Source organism: Chenopodium quinoa, unplaced genomic scaffold (genome assembly GCF_001683475.1).
Source record: "Chenopodium quinoa cultivar QQ74 unplaced genomic scaffold, ASM168347v1, whole genome shotgun sequence".
Taxonomy (NCBI): Eukaryota; Viridiplantae; Streptophyta; class Magnoliopsida; order Caryophyllales; family Amaranthaceae; genus Chenopodium; species Chenopodium quinoa.
The window spans coordinates 2,082,506-2,104,800 of NW_018743783.1; the positions used below are offsets into that span (position 1 = coordinate 2,082,506).

The 22,295-nt window shown below is 40.3% G+C and overlaps 1 pseudogene; it reads left to right on the forward strand.

Annotated features, from left to right (window-relative positions):
* Positions 1-20,798, forward strand: part of LOC110684900 — a 35,716-nt pseudogene extending 14,918 nt beyond the window's left edge.
* Positions 20,799-22,295: the final 1,497 nt, after the last annotated feature.

Sequence of the window (22,295 nt, forward strand, 5' to 3'; positions counted from 1 at the left end):
ATTTGGTGGAAACCTGAGTAGGCATTCATGAAACTCATCAGAACATGACCGGCTGTAGAGTCGACCAGGTTGTCGATCTTTGGAAGCGGGTAACTGTCCTTTGGGCATGCTCTGTTCAGATCTGTGTAGTCTACACACATCCGCCAGGTACCATTTGGCTTTCTTACGAGGATAACGTTTTCTACCCAATCTGGGTAGTAGCATTGCCGGATGAACCCAGCATCTAACAATTTTTTGACCTCAGCTGCTGCCGCCTGAGATCTCTCTTCACCGTGATCCCTCTTTTTCTGCCTGACCGACTTCTTTTTAGGATCTACGGCAAGCTTGTGGACAGCTAGATCCGGGCTGACGCCTGACATCTCTTCCACTTCAAAGGCAAAGATGTCTTTGAACTCTCTTAGAAGTTGGAGCAAGTCTGCTCCCAACCGTTCATAAGAAACCGTCCCAACCTTGACAGCTCTGTCAGGACGGCTGTCGTCGAGGACGACATCAATGCAGTCACCAGCCGGCTGAGGTCGTTGATCATCTGACCTTTCCCCGGCTAGTGATTGCTATTTTTCTTGTTTGACGGGATCCGTCTGGCCCGCCTTTATTTTCTTACCGGCTGCCCTTGGAGCCGGGACTGCTGTATCGCAGTTATCAAGGTCTATGGGGTTACCGTCTCCGGCTGCCCCATAGTAGGTCTGACGCCAGAGAGATAGCACTCCCTAGCCGTCCTCTGGTCCCCTTTAAGGGAACCGACTGTACCATCGTCCTTTTCAAATTTTACAAGCATGAGAGAAGGAACGATGACAGCTTTGGACTTATTGAGGGTCGGGCCAAAAATCATGTTGTAGGCGGCAAGCTCTTCTACAACCAGGAATTTAATCACCATGTGGCGTCCTTCCCCCTTTTCACCCAGCCGGATGGGAAGATCTATGCTCCCTACCGGATGCACTACACCTCCCCCAAAACCAACAAGCGGGTGGGGCGCCTAGTGCATGCTACTGGATTTGTACTTGAGCTTGGTCAAGCACTGATAACTGATTAGGTCAGAAGAGCTCCCAGTATCTATTAAGATCCGGTCGACTCTCTGATTGGAAACCTTGCATTCGATGACTATGGGGTCATCGTGAGGCCGTCTGACCTTGCCCCGGTCCTTTTTAGAAATAAGGACCTCAGGAAAGATGTCTTTCGACGCCTGGGTCTCCTCAACTGAGTTAACCAGCTTCCTGATGTTATCTTTGGTGCCCCGGATAGTGGGACCCCCACCGGCAAAGCCGCCTGCGATTGTGAAGATTGTCTCTTCATCCGTTTCTGAATTGGCAAGAACAGCTTTTGCCGCCTGCCCTTTCTTGGCCTGGGTGTTGCCCTTGGCTTTGGGAAGATAAGACTTTAGAGCCCCTTCATCAGCCAGACGGTCTAATAGCCGCCTGAGGCTATAGCAACCATTAGTGTCATGGCCAACATCCTCATGATACTGGCAGTATTTGCTTTTGTCCCGGCTGCCTACGGGGCTTTTCATAACAGCCGGCTTGTCGAGAGACATTCGGTCCTTGATCTCCATGAGGATGGAGGAGCAGTCCTTTGTGAACTCGTACTTGGGGACATACGGTTCAGATTTTCGTCTGAGCTTCTGAGCCGGCTGACCAGATCGGTCAGCCGCCCAGACCTCTTTTCTCTTCTTTTCTTCCTTTTTAGCCGGCTGTTGTTGTTGTTGCCGGATGTCTCTTTTGTCAGATTTTTTGAAATCCGACGGCTGCTTTACAACACAAAGCTCCGTCGCCTATATGTAGGCTTCAGCTTCCATTAACGCCTCTTGGAGGGTGGCTACCCTCTTCCGGACGAGGTCAAACTTGAAGGTTGACCCATCCTTCAGACCCTTAAAGAAGTCTGTGTAAGCAACTTCGTCAGACAGCCCTTGAATCTGAATTCTCATCAGATTGAACCGCCTGACATACGACCGGAGTCCTTCTCTGTCACCCTGCTGTATTGCCCCCAGATCAAGGCTTGTCTTTTTAGCCGGGATGTTCAATGAGAAGTTTGACGTAAATAAGTACGCTAAGGTCTTGAAGCTGTTGATGCAGCCGGCTGGTAAGTTACCAAACCACCGTTGGGCAATGCCCTTCAGGGTAGCCGGGAAGCATCGACACCAGACGGCATCATCCAACTCCTGTAGGTACATGAGGTTGGAATAAGCCATTAAATGATCTTCTGGGTTGGAGGTACCATCATAGGCCCCTACCAACACGTTTTTGATCTTGGGCGGCTGTGCCGCCTGGGTTATCTCAGGGGAGAAGGCCGAGGGCTGTTCTCCAAAATTCAGCAGGCGCTGCTGCCAGTCCATGAGCTGGAACGGCTGCTGCATATTTCTGCCAAACGGACCCGTTTGGGTAAAAGGGGATCCACCCAGCCTATTCGGCGAACCGAACAGACCAGGTTGGATCACTTTGGGTCCAGACCGGGCGGATGGTTCGCCCGTCTGACTCCCTAGACTTGTTCCCGTACGCCTGTTAGAGGTGTCACGAAAACTGTCTGGAAAGGTCGACGTTGAAGCCGACGCAGTCGCCAGACTTCTCTTTTCTTGGAGAAACGTCCGGGCGTCTGAGAATATCTTTTTTGAACCATCCGGCTGCAAGTGCCGGATGGGTTTTCTGAGCTCCGCTTGTGGGAAGCAGAGCCGGTTTTGATTGAACTTGAGGCCCTCCCCTTCCTTCGGCTTTGGATGAGGGGTAGGGACCCGGTCTTTAATAGCCTTCTTGCTAGAAGAAGGCTTCTTGGCCGGCTGACTCTTCTTGGGAGTAGCTGACCGAATGAGGTTCTAGATCTCGCCCTTGAAACTATTCGTGAAGGTCATGAGTTCGTTCCTAGTAACGAGAGCAGAATCCTCTGCCGCCTGGGCAGCCCCAACCGTGTTGCCGGCTGGGTTGCTTGGAGCAACTTGGGTATTATCCCGCTCCTTCTTATCCCTGGAACGGGTGTGCTTTGTTCTGAAGGACCCGTCTGGGGCCACATAAGTGTCAATTCCGTAATCATCACCGCTTTCATGGTCCGTCTGGACCTCAGGCTCGGCTGACGGCCGCCTGTCCTGATCCGGGGGTACAGGGTTAGAAGCCATCTCAGAAGTACTCTCCCCACAGACGGCGCCAGATGTTTCGGGGTTTTTTGATGTGTCTTTCGGGAGAGTTACAATTCCAAGAATGCCCTTCGACCGCCTGTACCTGCAAAACCACGAAGACTCCGGTTGGGTGGGGCTCCGCCTCTGACGATCAAGTCAGTGATGTACAGGAGGAAGAAAGTGCGTAAAAGAGTAATTACCTCTCGCGTAATGGGAGAATTCCGCAATTAAGATTGCTTGGTTTTTGGTGTAAGTGTACTTATGGTTGTATTGAATGCCAAGTGAATATTTTTTTAATACCCCATTAATGAGGATTCCCCCACTATTTATAGTGGGGAGCATTGGTTCCCCATTTAGGGTTCCTAGGACACGTGTCAGCAGGGGATTGGAGCCCTGCTGACCAATGGCAAGGTGCCACGTGTCGCTCAGCCATTGGGCCACGTGGCTGGGGTAATTTTACCCCAAACAAAAGCCAATCTCCAATATGCTTGATTCCCATTGCCTCAACGTGCTTGTTGTGCTTCACTTGAGACAAAGGTTTAGTCAAAGGATCGGCTACATTGTCGTCCGTTCTAATCTTACAAATTCTGATTTCACCCTCGGATTTCCATTCCCTTATCATGTGAAATCGCCGCTTGACATGTTTGACCTTCTGGTGTTCCCTTGGCACCCTAGCCTGATCAATAGCTCCATTGTTATCACAATAGAGGTCTATTGGACCCTTAATTGAGGGTACATCACCAAGTTCACCAATGAACTTACGAATCCAAACTGCCTCCTTAGCTGCTTCTAAAGATGCCAAGTATTCGGCTTCAGTTGCAGAATCTGTAGTGGTGCTCTGCTTAGCACTCTTCCAATTAAACACTCCTCCATTAAGGCAAAATATGTACCCCGACTGCGACTTGGAGTCGACTCTGTCAGTCTGGAAGCTCGCGTTAGTATAACCTTCAACAACCAAGTCGTTACAGCCACCATAGACCAGGAATTTATCCTTGTTCCTTTTTAGGTACTTTAGGATATTCTTGGCTGCAGTCCAATGCGCCTCTCCTGGGTCTGATTGGTATCGGCTCGTAGCACTCAAGGCATACGATACATCCGGCCTAGTACGTATCATGGCATACATGATCGATCAATAAGTGAAGCATATGGAATCTGATTCATTCTCTCTTGCTCATCAGGTGTCTGTGGACACTGTTTCTTGCTGAGAGTTATGCCATGGGACATGGGTAGGTGCCCTGTCTTGGCCCCTTCCATGTTAAATCGTGCCATACCTTATCTATATAAGTACTTTGGCTCAATCCAATCATCCTCTTAGATCTATCCCTATAGATCTTGATGCCCAATATGTACTGTGCCTCTCCTAAGTCCTTCATTGAAAATCACTTTCCCAGCCAGCCCTTTACGGACTCTAACAGTTTAGTGTTGTTTCCAATGAGTAATATGTCATCGACATATAAGACCAGGAATGCGATGTCACTCCCACTGAACTTCTTGTAGACACAAGACTCATCTCGATTCTTGATAAAACCAAACTTGCTAATGGCTTCATCGAATCACAGATTCCAACTTCTGCTGGCCTGCTTTAGTCCATAAATGGACTTCTTAAGCTTGCATACCTTTCCGGCATTGCTTTGATCAACAAAACTTTCCGGCTATTTCATATACACAGTTTCTTCCAAAATCCCATTAAGGAAGGCAGTTTTGACATCCATTTGCCATATTTCATAATCGTAATATGCAGCAATCGCTTGGATGATCTGAACGGACTTAAGCATTGCAACTGGTGAAAAGGTTTCATCATAATCAACTGCGTGAATTTGCCAATAACCTTTTGCCACCAGTCTAGCTTTGTATATAGATACATTTCCATCTTTGTCTGTTTTCAATTTGAAAATCCATTTGCAACCGATAGGTGTGTAACCTTCGGGCAAATTAACCAAGTCCTAGACTTGATTTTCAGACATGGAGTCCATCTCGGATTTCATGGCCTCTTGCCATTTAGCAGAGTCGGGGCTCGTCATAACTTGTTTGTATGTCGCTGGCTCATCTCCATCCATAACTAGGATGTCTTGATCTTCGGTTAAGACAATACCAAGGTATCTGTCTGGTTGAGATCTTGGCCGTTGCGACCTACGCAGGGTAATAGGTTGAGCATTTGCATTGTCGGTTTGACTCTGACCAATGTCAACAACTGCTTCTAAAGCACTTTGATTGTCAGTTTTGTTATGTTGACTTTATTGCTCTACCTCTCGAACTTTGTCGAGTTCGATTTTCCTCCCACTTGTCAATTTGGAAATGTGTTCCTTCTCCAAAAAGACACCATCTCGAGCAACAAACACTTTTTTCTCGGATTTATTGTAGAAGTAATACCCCTTGGTTTCTTTTGGGTAGCCCACAAAGAAACACTTGTCTGATTTTGGGTGAAGTTTGTCAGAAATTAATCTCTTGAGATATGCTTCGCAACCCCAAATCTTAAGAAAATACAACCTCGGAGGTTTCTTCGTCCATAATTCATATGGAGTCTTTTCGACAGCTTTTGACAGAGCACGGTTCAGTGTTAGTGCCGTAATTAGAAGTGCGTGTCCCTAGAAAGAGATAGGAAGTTCACTAAGACCCATCATTGATCGAACCATGTCTAACAAGGTTTTATTCCTCCGTTCGGATACTCCGTTCCATTGTGGAGTTCCGGGAGGTGTCAACTCTGAAAGAATACCATTTTCTTTCAAGAGATCGTCGAATCATGGCTTAAATACTCGCCACCTCGATTCGATCGAAGTGCTTTTATTTTCTTGCCAAGTTGATTTTCAACTTCACTCTGAAATTCTTTGAATTTCTCAAAAGATTCAGATTTGTTCAACATAAGGTAGACATAACCATATCTACTATAGTCGTCGGTGAAGGTAATGAAATATCAATAACCTTGCCTTGCGGGTGTACTCATTGGTCCACATAAATCCGTATGTATTAGACCTAATAAGTCACTTTCCCTTTCTCCCAACTTGGAGAATGACTGCTTTATCATCTTGCCTAATAGACATCCTTCGCAATTTTCAAACGACTCCAAGTCGAATGAGTCAAGAACACCTTCTTGTAGAAGTTTCTTGATGCGTTTGACGTTAATATGGCCAAGACGACAATGCCACAAGTAGGTTTGATTCGACTCGATGGTCTTAGCCCTTTTGGCGGTGTCATAAATTTGTCTAAACATATGCAATTCTATAGAACACATAAACAAGACATTTTAACAAACCAACCATTGATTAAGTATTGTGATCAAAATAACTTGGTGTCCAACACCATACATCAAAAGTATGTTCAAAAGCATAAGAAACAATCATTGTTTAAATACATGTCATAGACAAAATAAATGTGCCTACAAGCACGATCAAAAGACCATCTTTTTTGTCCTCTTGTCGATGCACATGGTATCCAATACCCTCTCACTTGGTTCCTAAAAAGGAAACATAAAGTGAGTTACACATGGTATCCAATACCTATGAATAGCTTTAAACACAAGTGTTAATGAAGATACCTGAGGCAGATGCCACATTCCTCTCCTCCTCCTTTCGGAAGAGCTTGCATTCCCTCTTGTAGTGGCCTTTCCCACCACAATAGAAGCACTGCATCCTTGCCTTGTTTTTGAACTCCCTCTTCCTTGCTCTCAAGGGCCTCTCGGTCACTCCATAGGCGGTGGCTCGGCTAAGTGGTTGCACCACCTCTTTTAAAGAGTGTGTCTCCTTTCCCGCAGCTATATGCACTCTAAGTGCATCATAGCCCGAGTGGAGTGAAGCAAGCAAGATATGCCCCGCCATCTCATCCTCCAATGGGATTCCGAGAAGCTACATGTGTTTGAAGAGCCTAGTCATTTCAAGCACATGAGGTCGGAGGGGCATGTCGGGTCTCAATTTGGTATTGTAGATCCTTGACCAAAGCCGGCGCCTTTCCTTAGCAAGACAACCCACATCCGGTGGATTTATCTTCATGTTTGAGAGTGACCTAGTCAAATCAAACACGATTCCATCATAGTTGCCATTGTCACTCTTGGTGATTCTTACATTGACAACATCCTCTAATGATTTGAGGAAAATATCCGAAAAATAGAAGGAGAGCTTTTCCTTCCAATCTTCCGGGATGGAATTAGCCATTAGATGTGTGACTTTCTTGCAATCGGAAGACCATTTATCATGAGCCTCATCGCTCATGATTCCCTTAGAGAAGAAGCTTGGAATGGGAATATCAAGAGTGTACTCCAAGGAACAATTCTGAAGAGTTTTCCTGAGTTCCTCCTCCCATTCCTTGAAGTTGACCAAGTTAAGGCTAATAGCCAACTTGTAGGGGAGTTCCGGGCATATAGAGTTGTTGTTTGAGTTACTTGCAGACATGTTTCTAAAATTGAAAGAATTTGAAATGAAAAACCATTCATAAACCAATAAGTTTGAAATTGAAAGCGTTCATGCAAATTTTCAATCTTATTGAGCATTTTATCCACCCATTAACATTAGTCCCTTTTAGGCAAGAATAAAATGATTCTAAGATCCCAAAAATCAAAAAGTGATTAAGCATGCTTTGGCTTGTCTTAACACTTAATATTTTAGGGTAAGCAATCCAATTGCTAATATATAGCTCCAAGCTACTCTTGGTTCGATAAAACGTCGCATATAATGCTTCCTTGACATTTTATCTCCATTGCCACGACATCTAAGGACTCCTTACCGATATCGTTGAGCTTAACCAAGACAACTTGTATACGTAGTATACCTTACGTTCCTAGGGAAGTAGTGATGCCTTGCTTTGGCGTAGCCCATTGACGGGCGTTAGAACGGTCGCACATTCCACACTCAATCAAATAAATTTATAAATCCTAAAACTAACCCCTAAACAAGTCTAGTGGTAAGTTCGGAGTCGAACCACAAGGAACGGTAATGCTAGATTGTTCTTAATCTAATGCCTAAGCTATGCCGAAGTCGATTTACGGATAAAGGACACTACAACTACACTAAAACACATATAAAGAACAAGGTATGATAAAGTCTACTAGGGGAAAAGATCCACTTTGAACAATTAACAAGTTAACGGGAATCGATTTGATAATCAATCATGCAAAGAAAGAATTAAAATGGGAATTAATTACCATCAAGAGCAATCTCTCAAATTCATATCCTAGATCCCTCATTGACTAGGTGCATAGAAGAAATTTACCCAAAATGCAATCAAATATATAAATTCTAATTCACAATCCCTTGTCAAACTAGAACTAACATGCAATTAAGTTTGCTATCTTGGGAGATCAATCCAATCTAAAACAAACAACATGCCATCATCAATTCAATCAATTTAATCACACAATTATCATCAAATTTATCTCAAATAACTCAATTAACCATAACAAAGCTTCACTCAACACCTAGTAGAAGGAAATCTACTCAAACATGATTAACAAAGCAATTAATAAAGCATAAAGAGAGAAGAGAGTAAGAAATGCTCATTGATATAAATGGAGATCTTCAAATCATCAAATTCCTCCTTTGATTATCCAAAATCCATGAAAACCATTGTGCTCCTCACTTCCTCTCTCCAAAATTTGAGAGTTTCTCTCTCTAAAAACCTAAAACTAACCTAAAAATCTCTTCTAAACTAAAAAAATCTGTTTTTTTTTTTTAATGAGCAAAAAAAAACTATTTATACCCCTTACAAAATTGCTTAGGAAGCTCCGCAAAAAGTCAGCTGAAACGGGAAAAGGTCCGACCGAACTCTGGGTAGGTTCGGTCGGACTTAGGGTAGGTTCGGCCGAACTCAGGGTAGGTTCGGTCGAACCTCCCTGATCCTTGTTTGGTCGAACTTTCCTGGTTCGACCCCTCCTGTAAACATGCTGAAAACTTGGTTGAAACTGCCTTGGAGGTTCGGTCGAACTTTTCAAAAGTTTGACCACACCTTGGTTCGACCGAACCTCTTAGAGGTTCGGCCACACCTCCTCTTGAACTTCCTCTTCTTGCTTCCTCTTCTTCCCTTTTGCTCCCCTTGTCTTTGTCCATGCCTCCATACTTGGCCAAGGGGCCTCCTACCGTGCTTAGGACCGTCGTGGAACCTGCAAAAGATAGCAAAGATCACGAGAGCATGGGGATGATAAAATTATGCATAAAGATTATCAAAACAAGCGCAAATAAGCATACTTTTCATCCATAAAAGAAAAGGAATCCATAAGAGGAGAAAAGAGGTAGAAAACCTAAGAAAAACAGGAGAAAAGAGACCAATACACTACCCCTAAGGGTAACATAAATGTCACTCATCAAACACCGCCAAGCTTAACTTTTGCTCATCCTCGAGCAAAACAAAACAAACACAACGGAAAACGATGTAAAATTTTATTTTTTTTTTAAAAAAAAACAATAAAATAAAATAAAACTAGAAGAGAAAGAATATACACTAACTCACTTTCGTAGGAATCACGAATGCATTTAGCGCATGCATCAAGCACTTTAAACCCCATAGATCGCTCTAGAGGACGAGTAAGCTCTCGTAAGGGTGTCCTAAGAGTTTAACCCATAACTCTTGACAAAAATCAAGGCAGGCAATAAATAAATAAAATAAAATAAATCGAAGTAAGAGAAAAGTTACAAGCGTTCTAGAGTGGACTTTTATGATGGAACAAACACTAATGAATGTCAATCTTTCTAAATTAATAAAGGTATGCACGTTCTAAGATGTCCAAGGTTGATTGAAACATAACATATGCTAAGCATAGAGAACTAAAGGAAACACATTCCACCTTTTGTTTCAACCAATCAAACCACGTTCTCTCTACTAGATTCAAATCCACTTTCAAGTTAGCTTCTCATGATTCCACGAAGAAACCGGAAAATAAATAAGAAATTAAAAACATTGAGAAGGTTACCCGACATCTTGGCTATGCAAACTCGCTCTATAGACTTGATTCCTATTTCCCGCCATCATTGAATGACTTAACCCTCTAGGATCAAAAGGACTTTCAAGGTATTAACATATAAGCTAGGAGAGTAAAGGTGTGGAGAACTCTTGAAATTGGTGGTAAACCTATGTGAAGCACGGGTGGAACTTCTTCCACAAGATCCAAACGATTCCAAAACAAAAGTGCCAAGTATGCTTATTAAATAACTTTCCCCCAAGCTTATTTAACACAAAATAAAAAAAACAGGGAGAACAACAATAACAAAACCCTTTTTTTTTTGTGTGCTTTACATTCTTCTTTACTTTTTTTTTTTTAATAATTCCTTTTTCCAAGCTTTTTTTTTTTTTTTTTTAAATGTCCTTGCCTCTTTTAACTTTGGACAGCTTTTTCTCAAAATGTATTTGGTTTTATGCAAAAAATTGTATACAACACATACTTGCTTTGCAAATGAACTTATAATTCTAAACTTGCACCATAAACAATAAAACAAGCTCCAAAACAAAATTGCTTCACAAACTAAAGGTAGGATTTAAAGTGAAACTAAGGCTGGAAGGCTTGTATTAAGGTTAGAGAAAAGAATGTATATGGCTCAAATGGGCTAGTAATAGGGGCAATTGCAAACCAAATCCAAAATTGAAAATTAATCCTATAAAAAGAGAAATGTCTTTGTCATCCCCTAAAGTGGCTCAGTCGCGATCATGGGAGCTAAAAGTCAAGTTCTAGATACGAGAATGCAATAGCCAAGGATCCAAATATGCCGCTCAACAAAGTATGATGAAGGCTTGAACAATTTACCTCACTAGGGATAGCAATAACTAACTCTTGATTTCATATCCACCATAGAGAGCAACTCCATCTTACCACAAGCAAGTGAACTAGAGCTTCATGGTCCCAAAGTTCTTAGCCAACTACCTTAGCATACCATATCCTAGAGTCAACCTAACACATTCTCAAACCGTGCACACCTTTATAATTTAGGAATAAAGACATTCAAGAATACAAGTCCAAGCGTATTATGTCAAAAGTAAGAACAAAACAAAACACATTGCAAATTTTCCTTGATAGAAACAAAATCTTTTTGGAATTTTCAAAATAAAGAAAATGGAAATGCATATACAAATGTGCATGGCATATATGAATCAAAATTCCACCAAACATGATAGAATACCCTCCCCCAAGCTTGAATGAGGCAACATGCTCAAACTTTAAACCAAAGAATCCATGGGAGGAGAAAAGAAAGAAAGTCATCCAACCAACCAACATATGTCTAACAAGTCACAAATCATTAGAGGAAGAGCAAGGAAGGATATTACCGGATATTAGGTGGGTATAGTACCCGCAAATGACCCAATTAAACCTTCTTGAAGCCGACTACCTCTAAAATTGAATCTTGTTTTCCATGTGCTAGCAAAAGTGGAGTCAAACTTCCTTGATTCTTGATCCAAATCAATGCACCAAAGTATATCAAGTTATGTACCTAGAAAAAGGCACACAAACATTTCCATGAGAGAAAATCTATTCTAAAAAGAAAAGAAAATGAAAGCAATAAAACACGGGTTACTTTCCGAGAAAGGCTTGCTTAAGGTCCAAGCTTGACCGCTCTAGTAAATAATATTGCAACGATCGCAAGAGCTTGTCAAATGCACTACTACACATCTCATAAGATAACAAGTAAGCAAATGATATAAGAAGGGCATGCACCAAGATTAGTGCACGCAAAAGAAGGTGAAGAGGGAGTTTCCAAGAAGAACAAGAATCAAAAGAAAATTCAAGAAAATAAGAAGAAGAATAGAAAGGCAAACTCTCTTCACAAAAATCTTTTTGGGTGGCAAAATCACCCTTTTCCTCAATTGAAGACGAATGAGGGACATAAAAATCTTCATAGGCAAGGGGGTCCCCAATAGGCTCATTAAAAAAGGAAGGAAGGGATATAGGAGTGTAGGGGATATGGTTGAAATTCCTTGAAAAAGGGACATGAGAGAAGGGGATAGGAGCAATGGTCTTACAAATGGTCTCTTCTTCACCACCATTCCTCAAATCACCAATTTGAGCATGAAAATCAATCATAGAATCCTCAAAAGAAGAACACTCATGATCATGATCTCCCTCAAACATCCAACTTCCAAGAGGAACTACATAATCCCCTTCACTACAATCATGAACAACAACTCCCTTAACTTCCTTAAAGCCTAAAATCTCAAAGCCATGCATGAATGGATGCAAATTCATTTCAAAATGGTCTCTCTCCCATGAAGCATTCTTAATGAACTCACTCAAAAGGCTATGGGTTTTCATTTGACACTCAATAAACACATTAGACATAACCTTAAATGAATCCAAATTCTCATGGATAAAAGGATCACAATCATGCACTTGAGACTCATCAAGATGGGAAAAAGGGTTAGAATTTTCAAAATCAACACTCTCTTCATTCTCAACTCCTTCACCATCACTCATATGCTCACCAATGGGATCCTCACACTCTCTTGGTTGCTCAAAATCATCATCATCATCCTCAACACACACATTAAATTGGGATTTTTCACAAACAAGCATCAAGGGTGACAATTGGCTTTCTAACTCTTCTTTTCTTCTCCTTCCCTCCTCAAGACGCTCCTCATTCTTTTTCATTATCTCTAATTGACCTCTCATAGAATTAAGAATCATTTCCTTACTAGGCCCAAGCTCATTATCAAGCTCAATGCACCTAATTTGAGATTCAAAAGTAGCAATAAGGGATTCAAAAGGTGTTGAAGGTTGAGGCTCAACAAGAGAAGAAGAAGTACAACCAAGATTGGAAAAATCAACATTAAGATCATGAGCATATACATCACATTGGGGAGTGGAGGCACAATCAAACACATGAGATTCATCATTAAGGGAACGAAGCACATCACAAGAAGGCATGGTAAATAATGAAGAATATTGAAACACACCATTAGCATCAACTTGAGCATGTACCTCATCATCATGAACAAAAGAGGAAATAGAGTTGAAATCATGTGTTTTAGGTTCACTTAATGGATCATGTAACAAATCATGGGAATTCATGCTAATATTAGAAGTATCAACACATTGCATATCAATAATAGAATCATGATTACCCTTATTATAGACATCCCAAGCAAACCAAACATAAAAATCCCAAGCATCATCAATTGATAATACTCTAAATTCACCATTATGCATGCATTCAACTTCATCCCTAGTTTTCTCATTCAAACCAAAATAACAAATCTCACAAGCCTCCCAAAGACTACAACAATCAAAATCCAAATATCCCACAAGTCTATTGAAATATTCACAAAAAGGCTCATTGTCATATTGAGGAAACGAGTTACTTGCAATTTTTTTTTACAAAAACAAGCAAAAATTAAAAAAAAATAAAATAAAAAGAAAAGTATACACAAAGACCTAGACTCAAGCAATCAAAAACAATCAAGCATTGACACCGTTCCCCGGCAACGGCGCCATTTTGACGGGCGTTAGAACGGTCGCACATTCCACACTCAATCAAATAAATTTATAAATCCTAAAAATAACCCCTAAACAAGTCTAGTGGTAAGTTCGGAGTCGAACCACAAGGAACGGTAATCCTAGATTGTTCTTAATCTAATGCCTAAGCTATGCCGAAGTCGATTTACGGATAAAGGACACTACAACTACACTAAAACACATATAAAGAACAAGGTATGATAAAGTCTACTAGGGGAAAAGATCCACTTTGAACAATTAACAAGTTAACGGGAATCGATTTGATAATCAATCATGCAAAGAAAGAATTAAAATGGGAATTAATTACCATCAAGAGCAATCTCTCAAATTCCTAGCCTAGATCCCTCATTGACTAGGTGCATAGAAGAAATTTACCCAAAATGCAATCAAATATATAAATTCTAATTCACAATCCCTTGTCAAACTAGAACTAACATGCAATTAAGTTTGCTATCTTGGGAGATCAATCCAATCTTAAACAAACAACATGCCATCATCAATTCAATCAATTTAATCACACAATTATCATCAAATTTATCTCAAATAACTCAATTAACCATAACAAAGCTTCACTCAACACCTAGTAGAAGGAAATCTACTCAAACATGATTAACAAAGCAATTAATAAAGCATAAAGAGAGAAGAGAGTAAGAAATGCTCATTGATATAAAATAGAGATCTTCAAATCATCAAATTCCTCCTTTGATTATCCAAAATCCATGAAAACCATTGTGCTCCTCACTTTCTCTCTCCAAAATTTGAGAGTTTCTCTCTCTAAAAACCTAAAACTAACCTAAAAATCTCTTCTAAACTGAAAAAAATCTGTTTTTTTTTTAATGAGCAAAAAAAAAACTATTTATACCCCTTACAAAATTGCTTAGGAAGCTCCGCAAAAAGTCAGCTGAAACGGGAAAAGGTCCGACCGAACTCTGGGTAGGTTCGGTCGGACTCAGGGTAGGTTCGGCCGAACTCAGGGTAGGTTCGGTCGAACCTCCCTGATCCTTGTTTGGTCGAACTTTCCTGGTTCGACCCCTCCTGTAAACATGCTGAAAACTTGGTTGAAACTGCCTTGGAGGTTCGGTCGAACTTTTCAAAAGTTTGACCACACCTTGGTTCGACCGAACCTCTTAGAGGTTCGGCCACACCTCCTCTTGAACTTCCTCTTCTTGCTTCCTCTTCTTCCCTTTTGCTCCTCTTGTCTTTGTCCATGCCTCCATACTTGGCCAAGGGGCCTCCTACCGTGCTTAGGACCGTCATGGAACCTGCAAAAGATAGCAAAGATCACGAGAGCATGGGGATGATAAAATTATGCATAAAGATTATCAAAACAAGCGCAAATAAGCATACTTTTCATCCATAAAAGAAAAGGAATCCATAAGAGGAGAAAAGAGGTAGAAAACCTAAGAAAAACATGAGAAAAGAGACCAATACACTACCCCTAAGGGTAACATAAATGTCACTCATCACCCATCACATACGCGCATTAGTTTGGTAAGTGTTGTTCTTGGAATGGCATATTTTAGCTCAATATTTTAGGGACCTAGGGTTTCTATGTTGGTTGATTTAAGTGAACTCAATTAATCATCGCAACATTTGAAATCCTAAACATGCACCTAACATATCATTCACATATATAAGAACAATTATATATAGAAAACATGAAATAAGATGCATTTGGCAACTAGCATGACCCCTTGAAATCTTCAAATCTTCAAGAGTCTTCATCTTGGCTCGTCTTCATAGAAACGTCGTCTTGAGACATCTTCGCCAAAATAAAATTACTAGCTACTACGACTAGGATTAATCTAAATATTAAAGTACAAAAATACGCAACGGTACGCAGACCGTACTTAGATTTACAAAAAATACATAACGGATCGCAGTCCGTATTTACTATCTTAATCGGGCCCCACTAGTTGCCATTTTCACGAAACCTGTGAAACAATATATCTTCCATCATCCATTCACTATATGTGAATGGCCCATGCATTTTACAACGAAAATCAAGTAACAATGCATAACGCGCGCGAACTAGTAACTAACTTAGGTGGTTAATCCAATTAACGAGCCTAATTAAAACTAGTCAAAGTTGTTTAAAATTTTATGTGATTAAGATGCAATTAGTTCATGCAATTAACGAATTGAAGCTCCCACTAAATTCCGCATCTACCTTAATTAATCCAATTAATTAAGCCGGTTAAACCCAAATTTTGTCAAAATTAAAATTTTGCAAAAGCTGGAAAAACCAAGGCCTAGCCTCATAAAATAATTAAATTAATTAAAACGACAAAATTTTACAAAACACATAGCCCACGCATCGAAAAAATCAGCCTACTCTAAACCGAGTTCCTAGCATCCTAGCCATGGGGCTAGGCTTGCTAGGCACCAAAGCTACGGTTGGGGGTTGCTTGGGCGCAGGCAGCATGCCTGGCAAGGCATTGCTGCGCCTGCTAGCACCAGCATGCTGCGCATGCTAGCATGCGTGCTGGCAGGTGTGGCTGGGCCTGCTTGGGGCTTGCTGCCTTGCTGCCCAGCAGCATTGCGAGCATCCTAGCAGCCACGCACCACAAGACACAAGCATGTCCCTTGTGCACTCCTAGCCCTGCCACACAGACGCAACGCTTCGAGGTGGGAGCACCACCATGCGCACCAAGACAGCCACATGTGGGTTGCGTGAGCAGCCCGACTAGCCTTGGTGCCGTTTGGGTGATTTTACCTCGATTTGCGTGCTATTATTTCGGGATTTTAATCCCGATATACGTGTGACATAAAATTAATTCTAAATTTATTTTAGAATCAATTTAGAGCAAAATGAAAAATTAAAATAAGTCCAACTTAATTAAATTCAATTTAAATAGTGCACAAGCGTAAATTATTCAAGAACCATTCGTTAAATCAATTTAGGTCTATCTTGATGCTTCAAAATTGAAGGGCTACTCTCATAATTAATTTAATCAAATGTAAATTAATAATGAGATTTGACAAAAATAAAGTGGTTGGAAAATTAAACCCTTTCATGCAATGAAAGATTTCCCAACAATAACTTGTGTAAAATTGAAAAATTACATCTTCTAATATGAAGATTAATCAAAATTCTATCACAAGTTTTGAACTTTAAGGACTTTAATCAACACAAAAATGATTAAATCCAAAATTAGTTCAACATGGAATTTAGCAGTCAAAGTTCCAACCAAATAAACAATCAAAGATTGGATCTTTGAAATTTTAGGGGCTTCAAAGTTACAAGTTCACCATAAACATTCACACTTAAAGCAATTTATTTGCAACAATGTGAAAAATTCAAGTTTATGTGAAAAATGAACACACCAAATTAAGCACCAATTATGACTTCATAAACATGCTTAATGAGGTTTATAATTGCAGTAGATTAGGGATGCAACCATACATTTAATCTACCTTCAACATGCAATAATTAATCAAGGTTAAAAGATTTAAAAATTTTAGTCAAAAATGAAAAAACCCTCAAAAAATATATTTCTGGGTGGATTTTGACTTCTAGACAATCTTAAAAGGGTCAGAAACAATTTAGAACATCGATTCCACCCAAAAATCACTATTTTTGAGTCGAAATCTGGGTTCGTCAGCCAAAATAAGAAAAAAATACGAGATTAAAATTAATTAAAACGACCTTCTAATCTAATAAGAAAGCACAACCGGAAATTTAAATCCATTTTAAATCACCTTAATTAATTATTAGTCACAATAATTAAAGCGAGCGCGGCCCTGATACCGCTCTGAGTCCGACTCTACGCGGAAGAGAAACCCGCCCACTAATTAAGGCAACTAAGCATGTAATCACAAATTGAACAACAATCAAGAGAGAGAAGGAAAAGACATTCTTACCCTTGGCCTTGCTTCGCTCAAACCCGAGCTCTTACTTCAAAACTCGAACCCCGTAAATGCGAAGGACTCTGACGGCTCGTACCCACGAACCCGACCCGAACGGTCCAAGTCCCAAAGGTTAGTTGGGACTTGACCAATAAAAATTAGAGTTTTACGAACTTAAGGTTTTCTCACTTTTCTAAGGAGATGCCTTTTTAGATCCACTCAAGTGTTCTTCCCAAATCCCAAAACCTTGGTATTTATAGGGAAATGAACCTTGATTTCCCATTCACCATCAACGTGGGAGATTTGCAATTTTCCCATTTTATTTTAATCAAAATAAAAATAAAATTGCAATTCAATCAATAAGTTACAAGTGGCACAAGGAGGATGAGAGATTAGGTCAGGACCATTTCCAAGGGGTGGGGGACCATAGCCTTACTCCCCAAGGCAAAGCTCCAACCCTTGGTCCCCACAAGTAAAACCGGGCTTCCCCTCCAGGTGGCTGGCTGGCAGCCTGCCTTGGCTGCAAAGGCTGTCAGCTGGCGCCTAGAACCAAGGTTGGGCAGCCTGGCCAGCCAACTAGCACACACGCACAGCCAGCCGCAAGCATACGCAGCTAGCTAGTGCATGTGTGCTGCTAGCGAGCCACGCATGCTGGTGGCTGCTGCTAGGTGAGGCATAGCGTGCTGCTTGGTGCGTTAATGCTGGGCGCTGTTATGTAAAGCACACGCACAGCCCAGCACGCTGCTGGCTGGTGCAAGGTGCTATGCTATGCTTCTACTGCCAGCGCCTAACATGCTAGCAAGGCCTAGCCTTGCGATGCTTGCTGGGCTAGCTGTGCGTTAGTGCCTAGCCTTGCGATACTTGCTGGGCTAGCTGTGCGCCAGCGCCTAGCATGCTAGCAAGGACTAGCCTTGCGATGCTTGCTGGGCTAGCTGCCAGCGCCTAGCATGCTAGCAAGGCCTAACCTTACGATGGCTGCTGGGCTAGCTGTGCGTCAACACCTAGCATGCTAGCAAGGCCTAGCCTTGCGATGGCTAGGCGCATGGCATGCTAGCACACACGCAAGGCTGCGATGCTTGCGGTGGCTAGCTAGCATGCATGGGCCTAGCACGCTTAGCATGCTAGGCTTGTGGCTAGCATTACGATGCACATGCTAGCTCGAGATAGCCTGGCCCTCGCGTGGCTAGGCCAATGCGAGGCTACGGCCTAACTCGAACTTGTAACTTGATTGATTTCACGTCTCGTTGAATTCTAAATTCGACTCAACTTGCGACGCTCGGTCTCGACGCTCTAAGCTCGATATCCGACGTCTTTGTTCATAAAACTCTGACGACTCATTAAATCCTTCGGATTGATTCGTCGTCTCGGGTCGGTTGTTCGATTGGGTTCAACCCGAAGGGTTCAGTCAAGATTAAGCTTTATTATTAATTGTACATTAATATTACTGATCGAAAGCTGCCTCCACCTAGGCATTCTGATCACTTGACCTTACTGAAGAATTAGCTTTCTGATAATTCTGAACCCTCTATCGGAATAATACACTTGTTGGAAGGACACCATTCCTTTCAGTTAAACGATTGCGTGATATATAAGATGACGTGGCACTAAGATGCTCGATGAAGACGGCCAAGCGAAGGATGTGTTGTGATACCCCTAGCTTTCTGATGTCGTGGTTAATTGGAGCTATAGCTCCCTGGTCGAGTGAGCTATCGCTCACTGCTGCTGGGCTTGCGGCCTATGCGAGCTAGCTTGCAAGCTCCGCTCATTCGCACTGCAGGCACTACGTCGACTTCACAGGATTGTAAATTCTGATGCATAAGTTATATATAGGCATGTGACCTACCGTTGGAAAGTTCTTCAAGTCTAGTTTCCAATGCAACTTGAATCAATTCAATCAATTCTGTAGAACTCAAGTTATGATCAAAAGAATGAACAAAGGTCAGTTTTGATATATCGTTCATCATCGTTTAACTTCGTTTTCAACTCAAGTTCAATTTGGAAAGGCACATACTGACCCTTGTGAATGCTATGTTCATTTTCCATGCACACAATAATTAAAATCAACATCCACGAACACGGGATCTTCAATTAATAAACTCAATTCATTGGCTTCCATCCAAATATCATCCGAATCAACTCCAAATACTTCGAAATCGTCCAAATGACTGTGAAATCACCTGAAACATTAAGAAATACACAAACGAAGCGTAAAACAGTACAAAGCAAGCAACTTATGCATTTGCGACCTAAAAAGCAACAAAAGATCTAAAAAGCAACTATAAAAGTGTATAAACGTGCCTATAAATCCTATATAACTATGACTTATCAGTACTTCGTTTTACTTAACTTAAAAATGGTGAAAAATGGTGGCAACTAATTTATTACTTAAACACACATAACACGTTAACATTCGTTGAAGGTTGGAACATATATTTTTGGATATCATTCGTGCCCTTGGTTGTAAGTACCTCAAAACATAGTCATAGTTTTTATATTACAAACAAGCTGACTAGCAGTACATAACAGGTAACACTATCAGATGAATTGATTCAAAATATTTGGGATATCGAAATTCATGTTTTTCTTATAGGTCTTACTTATTGTTGGGACCAAACTAGAACAAGTGATCACAGAGTTAGCAATCTATGTTGCTCAAAGACATACCATGCTTGTCGGATGAGTACAAATTCAAACTTCAGATTCATTCTTTTGGTTCAGCCAATCTAAATATGTCCTCTTATTGATCCATATCATCCTTTTCGTTAATTCATTCGGGATTGCAATATTCTTCATGACATGGGTTAGATCCTCCTACCCTTTACCTACAGTTCTAAGTCTCAATTCTCAAATTACTAATTTTATAACTCATAAAGACTAACAATATCTTGGTTTGTTGTTGATATGTATGTTACAGCTAAAGTTCGGTTTCCACTCGTGTTTCACGGGTGAAACTGAATTTGTGTATGCAAGAATTGTTATAATGTACATTACTTTAAACTTTCTTATTACTTGATTTAGGTGTAACATAGTTGATCTTATGTATCTTGTTTCTCATTTGTTGAAGGGTGGTTATATAAACCATATGCAGTTATAGCACTCTATCACTTTATGCAATTGTGACACAGGTAATTATTTTATGATCTTGCTCATTTTTTAAGAACAGAAAAAAGAATGCAATATAAACTATGTAATTTGAAAGAAATGTCATAATGTGTATGTTCTATTGTTCTATTGATGATGGGAAATTCTTATAATAAAGAGGCAATGGAAAGGCTTAGCATTGAGTCTAGCAACCGCATTACAGAAGGCAGCAGTCTTGAAAGATCTGAAACAATTGTATCAGTTGAGATGGCAAAGCAACTGGAAGGACAAGGAAGTATTCAGAGTGTTAAAGGAACAAAATACATAAGTCATAATTTAGCAAACCACTAATGTTCTGGATAACTAGAGAACATTTGGCAATTTCTAAGATAACAACTGTCAGATATTCAAAATCTTATTTGATAACCGATTGCGTATGATGTATCACAGTTTTAATTTCAGTTGACATGTTTTGACTTTGAGCACTTTTTCACAAATTCTACTTAAACTATCTTTCGTGATTTACTCCCATCAAATGTAATTGTGTAATACGTTTTCAAATTAATCTCAAGGTTAATTTTCTTGTATTATATTTTCAAAATTTTTAATAATATATAATTATTTGTATTTATGGTCAAACTTTTACAATGACACTTGGTGCTAGTCAAACTATTCTAAGTATTCAAGATTGGTGGGACTATATTTATGATAAAACATAGTCGCATAGGATCTTGTAAGTTAATTATCTAATTGTATATTTTCAAATCATCAACTTTTTATAAAGTTTTCATTCGAATATATAGAATATAATATTTGGAAGTTAAATAATCTTATATAATAGCTTCCTTCAAATTAAAAAAAGGTAAAGTAGTTGGTAGGCAATTGTAGTTTTCATTAAGAGAAAAAAAAATGCATAGAAATTAAGTATTGAAGATTTGGAGTACTACGATAAAAGAACACAAAATTTTTATTACGTAAAATAATTAAAGATATTTAACCTTGGAGGAAACATGCATGTGCAAAGTAAGGCCCTATTGATTCAACTTATTTTTGTTGAACTGAAACTATTTTTACTGAGCAAGCTCTAGTTTATAACCTAGATAAACAAAATATGTTTATCAAATGGCATTTTAGTAAATAAGTTGCATTGAAATTTGTGTTTTTTCATTAAAAAAATATATATATTTTTACTATTTGTGGGCCATTGTGACAAGTTGGACAACACTTTGGGAGTTAACACCGGTAACTCCCATTCATCTTCTTCTTCCTCCCACCTTCTTCATCATGTTCATCTCCTTCTTCTAATCATATTTTTTCTACAATGGGTCACCGTGTTATTAGCAAAAATCAAACTAGAAATCACACTAATTTATCATCCCACCCACCTTACCGTGTTTTTAGCAAGTGATTGTTTAAAAAGTGGAGCCATTAGAATGCACCTACCTGTAATGGGTCATCGTGTTTTTGCAAAAATCAAACCAGAAATCGCACTAATTTTTCTTCCCACCCACCTTATTCTTCTTCCTTCAATCTCTACCCACTTTCATCTTCTTTTTCAACTCAGTTCCACAACACTAGCACCACCATTTTCGCCGGCTTCGCCGATGAAATTAAACGAAAACCCTAGAAACAAACAGAGAAATTAATGGCATGGTTAACCCTAAAGGGTAGCTCAGTTTTCCTTCCTCCATAGAATTCGTCTTAGCACCACCATTTTCGATAGCTTCACCGCCGAAATTAAACGAAAACCCAAATAAAACCGCCGAAATTAAACGAAAACCCAAATAACAAAGTGAAAATAAAGGGCATGGTTAACCCTAAAAGGTAAGTAAGTTTTTCTTCCTCCAT